At 41.9% G+C, this 17,454-nt stretch overlaps 1 long non-coding RNA gene across 3 annotated transcripts in view; it reads left to right on the top strand.

Moving 5' to 3' along the window:
* Positions 1-12,721, top strand: part of LOC146064126 (uncharacterized) — a 38,762-nt gene extending 26,041 nt beyond the window's left edge. Inside the window, exons 2-4 of one of the 3 annotated variants that reach the window (XR_014471751.1) lie at positions 3,495-3,571; positions 11,226-11,445; positions 12,535-12,721. This is a non-coding gene — a long non-coding RNA (uncharacterized LOC146064126). Of the gene's footprint in view, positions 1-2,966; positions 3,572-11,225; positions 11,446-12,534 lie in introns of those variants that run through there. The other 2 variants (XR_014471752.1, XR_014471750.1) reach the window with 2 other exon arrangements.
* Positions 12,722-17,454: the final 4,733 nt, after the last annotated feature.

The raw sequence follows: 17,454 nt of genomic DNA, 5'->3' as shown, positions 1-17,454 counted from the left end.
ATCTGTCCATTTTGGGGTCTGAAATTATGGTAACATTTATTGGCATAGTTACATAGCCTTTACATACCCTAGATACTACTTAAAAAAAAGTCTACTAAAAAATCAGGGCTGTTTAGTGTTGGGAACATAGGCTGATTGTATCCTCTAAGGTCTCCACCAGGAAAAGAACTGAGTGCTCCATAACAAATGGACAATCTCAGTGAAAAAGTATGGCAACACTTTTAATTGACCATTATCCATGTAGAAAACTACACAAGTATTTCAGGGAAGAAAGGTAGGGGGTCAGCGAATTAGGTCATCTGGAGAATAACAATACCTATTTTATGTTTAGTGCAAAATAGCAAAAATTCCACTCCTCCAGGTACCCCATCCAAGGCTGACCAGCCACGATGCTCATGTTTCGGCCAGGGGACCTTATGTAAAAAGTGTCCCCCGGCTGTGGCATGACACTGCGGGCTGTTGGAGCCCGGTGCTGGTTTCAAAATACGGGGGACCCCTAGATTTTTTGGCCCCCGTATTTTTGGAACCAGGACCGGTCCAAGAGTCTGGGGCTGGATTCAGAAATACGGGGGGACCCTTACGCTTTTTGTCCCCCGTATTTTTGGAACCAGGTCCGTATCAATGAGCCCGGGGCTGGATATGCTCAAGAAGGGGGACCTCGCGTTTTTTTTTTACCAACACAAAATCGCACATTACCTCAAATTCGCACATTTTCATGCCAAAAATTTGCACATTTTCATGCCGAAAAATTTGCACATTATCGCACTTAATCTCACTTTTCTTTCCGGAACATGCACCTCATTACATATGTGAATCTGCAGCAAAAATTAGATTTTTAAAAAGTGCGATAATGGGCGATTTCGAAAGTGCGAAAAACTCTAATTCTATTAAATGTCACCCGTAGTTTACATAGAAATAGGGGAAATTGTGTAGGTGTGGGATCAATCCAGCCCTGGAGAATAGTTTTCCTACCCGCTGCACTCAAAGCCAATAGTAATTTTTTGCTTTCTTTTGTCATACGGATGTTTGGGTTAAATATTCCCAGTATCGCTAACTCTGGGGTAAAGGGGACAAAAGTAATGAGTTTTGCCTCTGCATAGTGTTTCACTAGCACCCAGAAGTAATGAATAATAGGACATGCCCACAAACAATGATAGGTATCTGCATTGTCAGAGCGGCATTTTGGGCAAGTGTGGGTGTCTGAGGTTCCCATATGGAAGCGTCTGACAGGGTATAGGTAAGAGTTGTGGTAAATGTTTAGAAACAGCTCAATGTACATATTGGCTTTGAGGGTTTGTCGGGAGTATCTAAGGATTTCTGCAATTGTGGGATCGAAAGCGTAGGGAAGTGATCTAGCTATGTGGCCATACCGCCCTTGATCTTGGTGTAATCCAAGATCTGTCTCAGAAAGGTATAGTGAATAGATATAGCTCTTGAGGTCTGGACCTGATAAGTAAGCATAGTGTCCAGGGTGTTATTCCAGTCCTTATTAGAGAAATGACCTATCACATGTGACACATAGAAGTTGGTTTGCAGAAAGGCCAAGGGGTATGGGCTAACCATGGGATATTTAGCGGTCAATTCTGAAAAACGTAGAACTCTCTTCTCTTCCTTTACCAGAAGGGAGTCAACCGATTTTATCCCCATTGCTGCTCATGCAGTGTAGGGATGAGCAGCCATGCCGTCCAAAAATGCTGGGTTTTTGAGAAGGGGTAGGAAGAGGGAGTGGTGCTGATTTAGACCTGTTTTATGTCTTAATATGTGCCAGATCTTTTTAGTTGACCATAGCAGAGGGTTGGTTTTAATTTGGTAAGGTAATTCTTGATCATGTTGGTGTAGGAAACTTACAAGGCTTGTGTCATTTAAGAAACCCTGTTCCAGGGAGATGTTGGTATATACAAAACTAGTGTGTAGCCAGTCCCGTAAATGCCTAAATAAAGCTGCGTGGTTGTAGGTAACTATATCTGGAAAGTTACCACCTCCGTTCAACACAGGTTGTGTACGTTTCTTCATAGTAATGCATGGACGACCCCCTGCCCATATAAATTTGCGGGTTATACAGGTGATCTGTTGGGCATCTTTTTGAGTTAGTAAGACTGGAAGCATTTGTAATGGGTAAAGCAATTTCGGGATTGCTACCATCTTTAGCAAGTAAGCGCGTCCCAGATAAGATCAGGAAATATGTTCCCATTTGGCTACATCATTAGATAGGGCAGTGATGGCTTTGGTTACGTTTATCGTGTATAAGGTGGTTGGGTTTCGGGGTATCAAGATGCCTAGGTATGGGATACAGGTACTTGTGTACTATCACGGCTCCCACAATGGGCATCGTACAGGGAAAAATCGCATCGCATGCGATCGCATCAGATCGCATGCGATCTGATGCGATGCGATGTCATTTTTCACAGAAATTATGGACATGAGTTGAAATCATGTAAAATGCACCCAAAATGTCATTTTTCACAGTGTACCACCCCCACTATCAACGCCAACCCGAAGCGTGGCGAGCGCTGCAAGCCCGCGAGGGGCGGCGGTACGCGTCCTACGACCTTTTCATACCCCCCACTATCCACGTCGGCGTGGAGTTGAGAATAGAAAGTGTGGCGAGCGCAGCGAGCCACCGAGTCCGAAGCGTGGCGATCGCAGGGAGCCCCGCGAGGAGACACGGATACCTGTGAAGCCTGCGAGGGGACACGGATACCTGTGAAGTTATCCGCGTGCGCTCACCATGCTTCGGGCTCGGTGGCTCGCTGCGCTCGCCACACTTTCTGTTCTCAACTCCACGCCGACGTGGATAGTGGGGGTATGAAAAGGTCGTAGGACACGTACCGCCGCCCCTCGCGGGCTCGCTGCGCTCGCCACGCTTCGGGTTGGCGTTGATAGTGGGGGTGGTACAGTGTGAAAAATGACATTTGGGGTGCATTTTACATGATTTAAACTCATGTCCATAATTTCTGTGAAAAAAGACATCGCATCACAATGCATAAAAACACTGGAAAATCGCATCGCATCGCATGCCACTACATATGGCATGCGATGGGAGCCGTGAAAGTACACAAGTACCGGGATACATGTAGTTTGCCATTTTAATTTGTATTAATAGTAATTTTCTGATTATAGGATTTTCTTTTGTGATATCATCTGGGGTGGAAAATCAATACATCTCTGTCCTACTGATATGTGGACAAGTCATGTACAATTAAACCACCTTTGTTTGCCCCGTGGATTATTTTGCTTAAATTTGATGGCGTTTGATATTTATCTGGTAGAATGTTCCGTCTTCTATTTTCGGCCACTAAGAAAGAGGACAAAAATCTTATTCAATCAAATTTTAGCATACATTGCATGGGAAGAAACAAACTAACGCATTTTTGTTTATCTCCTGTCTAATTCAGAGTTGGATGGATCTTGGCAAGATGTCTTTGCGTGAAAATGAGATTTTGTCCCAGAAACTGGGGGGTGATGCAATAACATGGAAATGATTTGTCTTGTAGGAGTGTCATGGGTGGATGGCTTCTGCTCGTCACACAGATCCTCACATTTGCACTTTGGAACCTCCTAGTAGCATAAGGTAATCAGATTTCTTTTGCATCATGCTAACATGGCCAATTTGCGTCCGACTCAAAATCAGATCCTAAGTGAGCCAATTGTTCTTTATCTGCCTTCAGTATTACTGTTTTTATACAGAGTAATGTACGTAGTAACTGTAGGGAGCATCTTGTTCATTATATAAACCTTTATCTACTATTTTAAAATGAGACCCATTGTCATACAACATATAAATGTGGAAGATGGATAAATTATGAAATCACAGACTAAGTGATCCAAAATTACTTTAAGGTGATGTTTGCAAAGATAATTTAGTTGTGTTAAAACATATCCCTATTGAGCGTTAGATTTCTGTCTGCCACCTTCATAATGAACCATGATTGAGTAAAGTAATGAAGAGTTTAGAGAGAGCCCCAGGAAAGCAATTTCCAATTTTGCAGCCAGCAGTTTTTTTTTTGCTTGACTTCAGCCTTTACTAATTTTGCTGAAGAGGACTTGGAAATCGAAATGCCTTTTCTGCATTTACAGCTTGATGGTTGTATAATCTCTTCTTACGTATTTACTAATGAATGTCTTTTGTCCAGAACTGCTTAATAGTTGTTACCAATAGATTGGATTGAAATTATTACTGTTCAGAATGAAATGATAAACACTGTGAACATGAAGAATATAGCAATGCTTCTGAAAAGTGACAGGATTTTATCTTTGCCACTATCACAGATATTTAATTTTATTATAAGCATTTAAAATGAAAACATATTTTAAATGTTCCAAAAAACATACATAGATGTTACAAACATACAGTACGTGCTGTGTAACAGCACAGCTAAAACACAATACACATGCAAACGTTATAGTACAATTCAGGAAAGAGAAGTACACACTATAATGCATGTTGTGTACTATGCATTAAAACATTAAACAAATACAACAGTTGAGATGACAATGGGTGCATAGGGTAAGTGGGTGAGGTAGGAGGAATCACAAACCCAAAGTTGTATTGAACAACAGACACATAGGAGGAAATTTACTAAGATGGAAGTTCTATTTCACATGGGATGTTGCTATGGGGAACCAATTAGATGCTATCTCTTACAGTATATTCTAGAATGTGGTAATAAATAAGTAGATTCTGATTAGTTGCCCATAGCAACATCCAATGTGAAAAATAACTCTTATTTTAGTAAATTTCCCCCATATAAGGGATATATCAATTAAACAAAAGGCATTACAAAAGAGGGGAAGGTGCCACAGTCCCAAGTTTTATTAAACAGTTCACACATGGGAAGAGGGCCAGAAGAAGGGGGTTTTAATCCTCTTTTTCCTCAGGTAATGAAATGGTCCATTATACCACCTGCAGCCAAAAAATACTTTCTCCTTCTTTGTTTACTATCTCTGATAATCAGCCTGTTGGTGTGCACACACGGTGAGATTCCTTTGCTATTTGACTTAAGATTCGAGTGCTATGCAATCTTTGCTCTGCACTATTTATATATACAATTCATATAATCTACATTTGATTTGCACTATATAGTCATTGCAGCCCTGTCTATCTGGGTTTCGATTTGTGCTGTCACGGGAGCGCGCATTGGGATTGCAAGGTAAAAAACCTGTGCGATCTGCATACAATCTGCATGCGATTTTGACTATATAGTCAAAAATCAAATCTAATGTCAAATCTTACCGTGTGTACATAGCATTACACTCAGTGTGGTCTACAGTCACTGGCAGGGCTGGTGCAAGCCCTGTCACCGCCCCAGGCGACCTGCAGGTGACTGCATGGATTGCTGCTGTCTAGCAGGGAAGGGGGTGCAGCGGCGCTGCTGATTGCCAACTAGCTCCAAGGGGGGAGGGCAGTGAGCTTAACGCTGCAGGCGGGGGGTGAGGGCAGGGGGAATACAGCTCACCTGCTCCCTGCTGGTATAATCTCCTGGGTCAGGTCACGTGCCGTACTAGGCAGCGCGGAGCTTTCCTCTTCCTGCTCTCCTGCAGCTCTTTACTGCCCTCTAGTGGCCGGCGCCCTAGGCAAATGGCTAAAGCTGCCTAGAGGTGGCGCCGGCCCTGGTCACTGGGAATGCCCAATCCTGTCCGATTTTGGAATCGAAGCAGTGTTGGGTATGTTTACTGCCAGGAGGGAATACCTCCTGGGAATCCAGAGTACTGTAGTAAACTTTGATGTTGATAACTAATCTAGAGCCTAATACTGCTTTCACATTGCACAACCTGCTCTGACCCGATTTTTTAAACGTTTCTTTAACCGAGTCAGAGTAAGTTTAACCCCCTTCACATTGCATGTTGTAAACGGTATATTACTGGTTAATTACCGTTTTTTTGTACCTTTCACATTGAACCCGTTGTGAAAGGTACACGGTAATTAATCAGTAATATGCCATTCCTCCCCTGGTGCTTGCCAGCGCACACTGCACACTCAAGCACACCAAGCAAAGCTACCCCAATGCTGGGCATTAGAGCTGCATTGCTCAGGGGGTGACCCGGAGGCGGCAGCCAAAGCAGCAGCCCACCTCCGCCGTACCAACAGCCAGACCAGTACCTACCTCCCTCCCCTTCCCCGGGCAGAAGCCCCACTCACCCGCCTTCAGCAGCATCTTGCTGTGCGGCTGCTGTCTTCACCCCCTCCGCTCCGACCTGCGGGAGCTGTGGCCGTGCAGCTGGGATGATTTGTGGAGGCCTGTTAGGAGCACTCCCGGAGCGGCCGCTGCTCGGGTCCCCGGGCCACCCTCACCCACGCCTCTCTGATGGAGACTTCCGTGGGACCGACCGCAGGCAGGGGGCGACGTGGTAACCGGCTGTTCGCCGCAGGGGAGCCTTTTCAGGCGGACTTCCCCTCCGTGACCCCGGCCGTCAACGCTGTCTTCTGCTGTCTCCCTAGGTACCTGGGGAGGGTGTGGGAGATGCCGCTTTACCTGGGGAGGGTGTGGGAGATGCCGCAGGTGCGAGGGGGGGGGCGCGAGTTTCCACTGGCCAGGTACCAGGGGAGGGGGGGTCCAGTGTGTAGGGTCCAAAATACCGGTTCAGACCCATTCACACTGCAGAAAAAACGGGTCTGAACCGTGTAGGACTCTGCTTTTTAAACGTTTTGAATTACCGGTTCTCTTGAACCGGTAATTTGAAACTGGCACTTTCACACTGCAGCTATAATCATTTTGAAACGGTTAAAAAATCTGCAATTTACCGTGTTATAGCTGCAGTGTGAAAGGGGTATTAGAAGAATGCCATCGTTTTTCACTAAATATGTATTTCTTATTATGAAATACATAATAATAGCCCTAAGTGAGGAAAAGGACTGCTTTACAGGTTTTGTCTTGTGTCAGACTACTGGGTATACCATAAATGTTTCTTTAAGGTATTAAGGAATGTTTCCTTAAGTCATTCACATTTGCATTATTTAGAATAATTCATTGAATAATTAAATACATTTATTGCTAACTTGACCATTATAAATGTGTAAATTACTGTGAACTGCAATAAAGTTGCCCCCCCACTGTAAACAGACTCAGTTTCACATAAAAATATCTAAGACATAGTAAATCCATAGCTCAGCTTTGCACATTAATTCAGAAGAGTTAATTATAAAAGACAATAAACATTTGCACTCCAATCCACTCGACACAAAACAAAAATATTAAGCGTATCTAGCCAGCTAAATCCATTAATATAAGAAACAATCTTGAACTAAATATGTTGTCGTGCTCTGTATTTTATTAAACCAAAGTGTTCTTGTGAAGACAGGAGATTATTTCTTTTAAGTTTAATGGGCTAAACACTAGTTTATTAAAGGATATTTTTTTGCTCTGGAAAAGACAAGTGCGTTCTCAACATATAACTCACTACCATAGGAACACAAATTGGTAAAACATACTGAAAATGGAAAGGGGCAACTGGCAAACAAAGTCTGGATGGATCAGGGCCGGATTAAGCATTCGGGGGCCCGGGGTACTTTAGAGAGGGGGCCCCCCTCCCACTTGTCCTTACTGGCCACAAATTGCACGAAGAATATTACACTGTCAAAACACATGAAGGCAGTATAAACTTGGTCAATGGGTAACTGCAGATGGGGGTGGGTATTAATAACTCCCAGTAATGCACTGCAGTCAGTGTGCCTTGGCTCCCAGTGCTCAGCACCATTAATTATTGTCACAAAACCTTTAGCTAAAAAATAAAAAAAAACTGTAAAATACATGCCAACCAAAGGGAGCCCTAGATAGGGCAGGACTGCACATGCGCCGGTCCTGCGACCTCAAAGGGGGGGCAGTGGCAGCGGTGGGGACCAGGGGGCACCGGCGGTGGAGTCCAGCGGGCACCAGCGGGCACCAGCGGTGGGGACCAGCGGGCACCGGCGGTGGGGACCAGCAGTGGTGGCAGCAGAGGGGGGGGGCCTGGCATAGCGGCCAGTGGCAGCCACCCTTCTCCACAGAGGTACTGTAGGAGCTGCCAATGCTCTTGACTCTACTTTGTTTATCTGGTTCCTTAGATGTTGTTCTCAGCATAACATTTGGGTCGCTACAGATAAAGGTCACTGCTTTTATATATGATCTACTCCTTTATATCTGATATCCTCTATATTTCACTTTGACAAAATCACAGATTTTTTAAAACTCTCTGGCTTTCATAGTGAACAGAGAAAAATGCATGGTCCCTATTGGCTCAATGTCCACGATTATACATATACGCGTTTGGTGGAATGTGCCCCCTTAAACATTAAAGGACAGTTTTGTGCATACTTGAACCTACATTAAAACTGATCATTGGTTGTGTGAAACATTTCCTAAGAAATCTCAGCAGTAGCCTTGTAAGTGTATTTTGCGGCAAAAAGAGAATTGTCTAAACCAGCTTGGAAAGTATAAAGGAGTTTTGAATTGCTCTTAAAGATAATCTTTCCCACAATAATATATGTGTATATATATAGAGAAAGTGAAATGACCGCACTCTCACCCAAATGGAGATAGCAGTGGGGTGCCCGGCAAAGGTACATGCAACAGCATGCCCCAATTAAATAAATAGAGGTTTCCACACCAGTAGGTATGGAAGCAGAGCACTCTCCTTAAATCACAATTCAGCCATGTGATAAAACGAAAAAAGTATTTAATTCCAGCTGGGTCAACACAGCATATAGCAATTAGGGTATACAAGCCCCGACGTTTCGGTCCTAACATGGACCTTTATCAAGGAGCCTACAGGTATACAAGAAATACAGACAGTTGGTACACGTCATGCTGAATCAAAAGACATGTACATATACACAAGCAAAAACATAGTTACGTTTTTCAATGAAACATCATGTAGTCAGCGGCGCAGGAACAGCCTGGACAAGGGCAGGGTCAGCCAGCTGATCTGACTGCCCTCCCGTCCGGCTATTTATACCATGAGAGGGGTATGGAGCTGGGAGGCGCCACAGACTCAGGTCTGAAAGGCGCTATCGTACTTCCGGTGAAACCGGAAGTGCGTCGGCCGGAAGCCGGCGCTGGAACGCAGCTCTGGAGCGCACAGCTTCCGGGAGTATGCCGGGGCTGTGTGTAACTAAGGCAACAGAGTGTTACAAGCACGGAGTAGTCATGGCAATGGGGGATACCTGGGCCGGAGCCATATTATGTCAGTAGTTTAGCGTTAATGAGGCCGTGCTTAGCGTTAAAAAACGAGGTATAAAGCCGGAAAGGTTTAACTGCACAAACCAGGGTAGGTGAAGGGAGTGTACCACGGGTAGTGGTGAGAATAAATGCGCTAGGATTGGGGTGCATTAATCGGGGTGCATTAATATATTATATATATATACAAAACAGATATAGGTGCGCTGACACTAATAAGTCCGTTCTCTCCAAGGAAACAAGTTCTTTGGATATACAATCCACACCAATCCGAAATGAAGTTTTACTAGGTGCAGCTCCCCTCTGAGTGACCCGATTCCCACGGGACTTTAAACGTCAACTCCACCTAAAACAAATAGAGGGGGCGCTTCATGGTGTAATACCGTTTTAATAAAACGTGGAAATCACTGTTTAAAAACTTTTCTCCCACGGAGAAGGTAATGCCCGTACCGAAGTTATCTTCCGGTGTGGGCTGAATACCACAAGATATACAACACAATCCACTGGCTCAAGAACTGCAGGCCCAGAACTTAATCGTGTCACTCACGGTACCACTCGGGAGCAGAGTAACTCCAAGTCAGTCCATTGACGAAACGCGTAGGGGCGTGGTCTGTGTGACGCATCTGTGAAGCCGCTGTGTTCAAGCTGTTTGGAAGCCCCGCTGCTGAGACGCTGAGGCGCCGGTGTCTTGGAGTTACTCTGCTCCCGAGTGGTACCGTGAGTGACACGATTAAGTTCTGGGCCTGCAGTTCTTGAGCCAGTGGATTGTGTTGTATATCTTGTGGTATTCAGCCCACACCGGATGATAACTTCGGTACGGGCATTACCTTCTCCGTGGGAGAAAAGTTTTTAAACAGTGATTTCCACGTTTTATTAAAACGGTATTACACCATGAAGCGCCCCCTCTATTTGTTTTAGGTGGAGTTGATATATATATATCTGGAAAAAAAGATTGGAGGAAGCGCTTCATAGTGCAAATATTGTATTTAATAAATGGTGACAATTGCTCATAAAACCAAGTAAAAAAAAAATGTATGACTCGTACCCTGCTTTTCAGCAGCGTGGTCTGAAACTACCACGTGATATAATATAATAGCCGTATCTCACAGTCAGTTGATCTCTGGAGTTGTCCGGGACAGTCGCTGCCGCATCCAGTGCTCCTCCAACACCGTGGGATTGCTGGCGCACTTTTCTTCCCCTTCATTCTCCTGAACTGTGACCGGCCAGAAGTGTGCGTCTGATAGGTCCCGCCCATATATATATATATATATATATATATATATATATATATATACACAAGGTATGGTTTAGGTGTTGCGCTCATTCAATAACGAACCGCAACTCCAGAATATCTTTCCTGTTAGTGAGAGACAAAAAGTAGGTACAAAAAAAGGGAGGTTGTCTGGAGTGTGCTCTAAAAGTACCACCTAGTACATACATAAAATATACATACACATACACACTAGTAATCCTGTTGGAAGAAATATATATATATATATATATATATATATATATAAAAGCATATATCAGAAAACAATCCTAACAAGCTCTTTTGAAATAAATCCTATAAATCTGTGGCTCCTGCAGGAGTTTTCATTGAATACTTGACTGACTTTCTCTAAAATGAAGGGTGTTGTCACTATATTAGAAGCTACTGTATGTTACAATAGAGAAGAAAAGAACATGTAGCATATTCATGTTACCTTTATATAAAACTATTATTCCCGATATTTATTTAGTGTGGCCCAAACATGTCCAGAACACTACTAGAAATTTAAACCCATGACATGAGGTTATGGGTGTTGAACATTCTTGAAATGGGAAGGGAATCTAGAACCCTTTCATTATGGATAGTAGCAGGATAGTTCTCTCAATGGTACAGTTCTGTCACTTGAATTACTGTGAGTTTGTCTGGAAAAAAATAACCCAAACCCTAATCATTTACTTTTCCAAAATCAAAGTAGATGGCTTTCATAAAAGTAAGTTATTGTTTACAATAACATTAAAAATTACGCATTTAATGGGGTATCATTTTGCTTCATCATATAGGTAACTTCGAAATGTTTTTTTCAGGGGTACGCATAGATAACCTTGAGAAGAAACTACATGCTGCCAAGTCTGTCAGTGACTTGTAGTATCATAAATAGAACAATTAGGGATGTACACATGGTACGATTGCCTTGCTGTTCGATCCAGATTTGAATGGGATTCAATCGGGATTCAATCGTATGGCTACAACTTCTGTATTATCTATTGATGCCACTGTTGACACAACATCTTGGTCAACAAAGAGGTAATTAAACAGGATTGCTTTGCTTTTGCTTGGAACTATCACAGTAACTTGGGTCCATTATGTGTGATTTAAATCAATATTTTTTTTTAAACCAGTAATTTAAATCATGATTTAAATCAAGTTGATTAAAATCAGCATACCATGCCTCATGCCCCAGTTCAATACTTTTTACAAGCATTGTATTTAGTTTTAAAATGTATACTAAACCATTGTACTCAATTAAATTCAATTTTATTTGCAGAGGGTAAGTTAGATCATTGAAGCAAGTAGGTGGATGCTACAATATAGTACAGATTTCTCACCTAAACTCAATGTAAGGAACATGTATCCTCACCAGTGAAGTATGTTAGATACAGTAGCAGTTTTCTGTATAATGTTATATAAAAATATGTGTTTCCTGATTAACTGCTAGAGCTCATAGACAAACACATATATTAATAAAGAGGGTAAGAAAGGTAAAACATTTCCAAGGGGATATGTTCTGTACTTTCAACACATGTTTGTGAGGTGCATTTGTGAAGGTACAGTATGTGACCCATTATTAAATGGCTGGAATTTTCAACTCTATGTATAAATGGTTTTCCATAGGTTTAGCTTACACTGTGTAAGTGCGCTTATATACTGTAGTAACCCATACGCATTATAAGCATAAGCCATGGCTATGTTATTACACCAATAAAATACAAGAGTATAGCTGCTGTAACAATGAGATCTCACATGTCAAAGAACACACAAGAGGACAATCTCAATTTATACAATATGATACAAGAAACCAATGAGAGGTTTGAATTTCTAAATTTACCATTATAGAATTTTTTGGGTGATAAATATAATTAAATATAAATAAATAGTTCCATATGATTAGACATTAAACCCTGCCCCATTCAGTCCTGCTCATAATTGAATAGAACATTTCTGAAACGGTTTAATTTTCTGTACACATCGTTATCTTATTCTGAGCAAACTCATTAACTAGGCAAAATGTTGATCATATCATCTAAAGACCATACAGTGGGCCATATACTGTACATATAGGTATAGTAATAACATGAATTTTATATTCAGCCCTCATTTTATTACCATTTCAAGGAAAATTGTTGGATACGAACGTGGATTGTCGATTCCGTGGATGTTTTTCAAAAAACCGGCTGCGTTTTCGCCAATTCATGGACTTTCCGACACTCGACAGCCAGAACATTAAATTCCGGATGTCAATTTGCAGTTGAGAGGACCAAAAAGAGCTGGGGCGTTCCAACAGTTTTAACCCTTGATTGAATTCCCCCTTAAAATTATGTTTTTTTTTCTTCTGAAATCACAATAAAATTGTGCAAAAGCAATTATATTCATAGCTATGTTCTGATTATACTAATTACATGTTTTTAGGTTTTTTTTACAGCTAGGTATAAACTTGACTTTAAATTTACTGTACTTGATAACTAGTTAAAATAGCCCCTATTTCTTCTTCTGACACTTCTCACATGCTTATCTGTTTCCAGAACTGTAGAATGGAACAACTTGAGTGAAGAGAAAATTCCTATTTCGTGTTCTGAAATTGCATACATTAACAATTTCTTTGACTTCATGAAAATTGGTATCAATTATTCATCCTACTGTTACTTCCAGCGATAGAAAGTGTGCATTGTTTTATATTTTGCATGAAGTGTGTTTTAAATGAGCTGGAAGTAAAGGATATATTATAAGATATTCCAGTGACTTGTTAAAATGCATGAGAAGACAGTAAGCAGGGCTAAAGTAGCATTTTCAGTGACAAGAATATATTCAATGACATTATTTCTTTAGTTCACTTGAATTGTATTATCTGGTCAATTTAGCACAAAGTGTTTTTGAGAAATATGAAAATATAAAACATTTTAAGATTGAAATTTTAATGTGCCACTAAATCGTGACAGATGTAATTCAACACTGATGCACTAAATACTTCCAAGTCTATCCATACTTATAAAGCTTCACTTTATTATTGCCATCAATCATTCATAGCATTAGCCTTCTTAATAGAAAGGGCAAAAATCTTAGATTTACTTGTTATGCCTTTATTAATGCATCAAACTAGAATGCAAAATATTTGCCACGAACTGGTGCATAAGGCAGGCAGAATTTTGCCCAAAATGCTATCAGTCAGGAAATTATTTAATAGACTTTTTGCTGTATTTTTATTATAACTACACTACCAGCTATTAATTTCAATACACCACCATGTCTGTGATTTTTTTTTCAAGAAAAGACGAACGTACTTAATGGTTACCACACATAAATGGTTCAAACTACTATTGGAAGGGATGTTCGGACTCATTCATATCATATCAGTACATAGTTGTCGTAAAATACTTAATGTTCATAACTTGCTCGATAATGAGGTTTACAACAAAACAGTATATATGATCCCCACAACTGCTCGAAACTTGTGAAGTGGTTGCATGCACTAACGTCAGGTGCATGACTGGTGCTCATCCAGAATTGTTTTGACAACACAAACAGAGTTAAAGAATTTTATTGCCACTCTTTCGTTATTTTAGTACATATATTTGTGAGTACGACCAATGTGTTATGAATAATGGTTCCTAGGAAGGTGTTATTGATCGAAAAATGATCTGCCATCGTTGCTTCAGTTTACAACAAATTACCCACGAGATTTCCCTTGGTGCGGTGCAGTGGACCCTAAAGAGACATGCCAAGACCAACAGTGTGCGTGACCTTGACAGCCTCCTGTGACCACAAAGCAAGAGGACAAATATATTAGTTAATAGTAGATGGGAAAGGTTCCAAACAGTACCACAGATCTGCACTGCATGATAACACGAGAGAAGAGCGTGTTAGTTACTACTGTCAAGTGCCGCCTCAAAGCCTCAGAGTTAAATGTGTATGTACTGTAGCAGCCTGTAAACCATTGCTGAGATCCATTAACAAAAAGAAGAGGTAACTCTGGGCTAACATACACAAGGACTGGTCATCTGAGCAATCAAATAACATTATTTTCATGGATGAATCTAAGTTTGAGTTGTTTGGGAAATAGAGGCGCACATTCATCCGTCGCATACCAGACGAGCGAATGGAAGTAACTTCAGACTATGCATGATTGGTAGAAAGTGTCAGATGTGGGAGTGTCATGTCACAGCCATATAAATACGCTCCAAAACCTCTTCACCTTGTGGGTTTAATTAGAGGTGTGAGGAGAAGTTGTAGGCTGCAGCTGGTGAGTTGTTGGAGTGTTCTTTGAGGCTGCCAAGGTGTCTACCCATAAGACGAATGCAATCTGGCAGAAGGTGCTCACAGCAGTTTAATCTGAAGGGTCTGTGTGCAGACGGACTGCACCGGTAGGAAGAGGTTTTATGATAAATTGTACATGTATGTTTTCAACTGTTTATTTGCTCATTTTTCACCATTACATTTAAATCGTAGCATAAACTATTTCTGTGTTTATATGTTTTAACAGTATTTAGTAGTTAGTAGAGTCCTACTACACCTAAGGAATGTTATGTGTTGTGTCATTAAATAATACAGTACGCAGCAATAAAAATGAGTAATACTGTATGTACTGTATACTCAAAATCTGATGCAGCACATGCTGAGACATTTGTGTATTCCTGCCTTTGTTTTTGCCTGCCTTTCTCATTTCAAGCATGCATTGTTCTCATATATGGTTCCCAAAAATAACATTCGACAAATAAATTATAAAAAATATTTTCATTATAACTTTACAGTTCCAAAAAAGTAAATCGCCACTTCTCTATCAGAATCTTCTCCCATACATGTTGGGAGCGAAGAAGTAGATGGTACTTTTGCCTTTGTGTGTTTTTAGAAATGTTTTTAAACACAATGGTGTAATTTATGTTATGCTGTCTTTAGGCCTTCATCTGATATTCGGCCACCTCAGCACCATATTTCAATGTTCTCATTAAGGCCACCAATGTGCATCTTAATCACTTCTCATGTGTGCTGCGGGGACTCAGTGTGGAGGTGAGGAGAACCGGCGCTCAGCTTCCGGCACTTATGTGCGGTGTCTAGACCCGCCCAGCGTGTCTTGCGTACTTATCAACTGGTATAATCACAGGTAACATTTACACTCTCCTGATCCGGATGTTCTTGTTAATATACTTGCCACACAGACTTTATCGTGAGCACACCTACAAGCTGACAATAGTAAATTTCATTACACGCGATCAGCGAGGGCCTGGGAGAGCTATACAAAACAGTAATCCCGTCTTTCAGCAGAAATGTTATAGGAAGCTATGAATTTGGTGGATGTGAATAGGATGTTGTACACCGCAGCACACCGCAGCACACCGCAGCACCTGTATTAAAATTAAAAGGTTCACAGCGGCACAATAAAGGAAGGTGAGTAAAGTAGGAGGCACACAGTGCCATCTGTACTGGTAGAGGCCTCCCTCCTTCTCTCTCTCTCTCTTGCTTGCCCTGTCTCTCACTGACACTCTCTCTCCCCATCTCTTGCTGACACTCTCTCCCTTGCTCCTCTTTTTCTCTCTCCCTGATAATATCACTCCTAATCGCCCCCTCCCTTTCTCTCTTGATCCCTCTCTTCTCTCTCTTTCCCTCTCCCTCTCTCCCTCTTTTTCCATGAAGCCCCCTCCCCCTTTCTCTCCCCCTACTTTGTCTATTACTCTCTCACTCTTTGTTCTCCCCCCCCACCAAAAATGGGCATTGTAGTGACAAGGGGGGGGGGGGGGGGGGCTCTGCCAAGATGTTGCTATGGGGCCCACATCATTCTAGTTACGCCTCTGTTAGGGCCCCTACCAACACAACCACTCACAGGAATGTAAACTAGGCAATGTTTCAGGGCCTAATGTATTATATTTTAGGCCCTGAAACGTTGCCCAGTATATCTATGTCTCTGTGAATTTATTATATCATGATGTCAGGAGTGCCGCATCTAAGGGGTATCTGTGTGTTAACTATGGGGGCACCCGATGCATGAGAGTTAATAACAGGGAGAGCTGGACTTCATGGACTGATATATATATATATATATATATATCTATCTATATACTGTATACACACACACACACACACGCACACACTGTATATAAATAACACACACACACACAGAAGTACAGTCTGACTGAGTCAGTGGAGCTAGGATCAGAGGTATCACTAGGGTTGGTGTCACCCAGTGTGGTAACCCCCCCAACCACTGCTGAAAAGAGGAGCTGTTTTGGGGATAATGCTTTGCCTGCATGGGACAGGTGAAGCAAATGCCTGATAAGTGGGGGAGACTATTACCTGTATGTATATACTTATTTTGTTTACACACATTCACTACACACACTTTATACCTTATGTCTACTGCCCCCTCCCCTTAAATATTTGAAGCCTGCCCTTTCTTACATTCTATTACATTGACATAGCCACCCCCTTTCCTTCTTTATATAATATAACTTCCAGAGGTCATTCAATTTATCACCCTCTCCCGCACCCACCTAGTGATGCCACTGGCTAGGACCCAGGAGCTGGAAGACACTCTCCTGTGGCCACTGGCTGGACACATAGCACACAGCCAGTGAGCATGGAATCAGGGATCCCAAACCCTGCTTCCCACCACAGGCAACTGATAGGTCAGTGACAGACTGACAATGCTATACAGCCATCGTCCCAGTAATGCAGTGCGGCCCACAGACTGCGGTGTGTGCAGGGCAGCACTGCAGCAAATGCTGGCGGCTATGAGGCGGCACTGTACATACAGTGAAGTGCCGTGGAATGGGGGGGCTTTACAACAGTGGTGGCTTTGGGCCCCTAGAATTGTGGGGCTTTAGGGACACTACCCATCAAGCTAGAGACGCCCCTGCTCAGAACACCAGTCTACTGCCTTTATTTAATAAACACGTGAGGTTTGTATAATATTATTTATATTTTTAGACTAAAAATTATTCTTTGCTATTGAGAAACTTATTACAAAAAAACAACACACCTTCTCCAACTTATAAATAAGCAGTGACTTTTAAATACTCTTAAGCACCATTTTCCATTATGTAAGCA

The sequence above is a fragment of the Crinia signifera genome, chromosome 3, assembly GCF_055691185.1.
Source record: "Crinia signifera chromosome 3, ASM5569118v1, whole genome shotgun sequence".
NCBI lineage: Eukaryota > Metazoa > Chordata > Amphibia > Anura > Myobatrachidae > Crinia > Crinia signifera.
Note: the sequence above shows the minus strand (reverse complement) of the source record. Positions and strands in the feature narration are given on the sequence as shown.